Genomic DNA, 1104 nt, shown 5'->3' with positions numbered 1-1104 from the left:
ACACTTTGCCCTGGCTGTGCAGCCCCAGCCCCACTCCCTCCCTCACCGTGGGGGGCCTCGGTTCCTTCCCCCTGCTAAAGAATGAGAACAAATATAAAGGGGTACCTGAGCTGGAACCTTGAGAGAGAAGGGGTATGCTTGTTAAAATCAGTTGAAAACTCCTGTGATAGGAAAACAGGTGATTTATACACACCCATCAGGGGAAGAGAAAACAAAAAAACTTGGGCTGAAGTTATGTCACCTGAACTAAAGCAATGTTCCTCAGCCATTATTTCCCCAGGAAGAATGTGACCTTTCTTAGGGAGTGACAGGGCCATCCCGGGGGGGGCGAATTGGGGTGACCACCCTGGGTCCTGCGCTTTGGGGGACCCCATGGAGCCAGGCGGAGCGGCCACGGCAACTCCATGCTGTCGTCAGCTTCATGTTCCAGCTGTGCCGCTGAATCCGGTGTGTCTGGCCGCTTGGCACCCTGCCCCGCCCTTCGCTGCCAAATCCACCACCAGGGATGGGGCCCCACACCCTGCTTGGGTTGTCTCTGGGGGCTGAATGTAGGGAAAAAGGAGGAAAAAAAAAATACCATTCCCTTTTTCGGTTGAAGGCCAGTACTGGTATTAGGTATGCAGGAGATGGTGTCAGCCTTCCTAAATCCCGCATGGAAATTACCTGCTGTGAAAGTCAAATAAATTAGTTGCTCATGACCAAATTATATCCATTTTTAAAATAATAAAATTGGGTCGCGTACATATACGCACCACCAGGCGTTATTGTCTTTATATATAATAAAACAACATACACTTCATTCATATAAAATATCATAAATCATATTATGTTACAGCAATACACACATTTCACGTAACATATAAAGTAATAATAGTAATATTTGGTCACGCGCGCACACATATTAAACATCTCTTTCTAGATATACACAAACGTGTACGTGTATGGGTACACGCGTGCACACGGAGGGCGGCGGGGGGGCCGCGTTTCCCAGCTGACAACTCCTCTCCTCGTCTCAAGGTTCCGCGGCGTTCCCTGCCCTCTGCCGATTGGCTGCCTCAGGGCCCGCGACCAATCAGAATGCTCCGTGGCGCTGACGTCAGGGGA

The sequence above is a fragment of the Crocodylus siamensis genome, chromosome 9 (genome assembly GCF_052110815.1).
Source record: "Crocodylus siamensis isolate JL-2025a chromosome 9, ASM5211081v1, whole genome shotgun sequence".
Taxonomy (NCBI): domain Eukaryota; kingdom Metazoa; phylum Chordata; order Crocodylia; family Crocodylidae; genus Crocodylus; species Crocodylus siamensis.
This window is presented reverse-complemented; position numbering follows the sequence as displayed.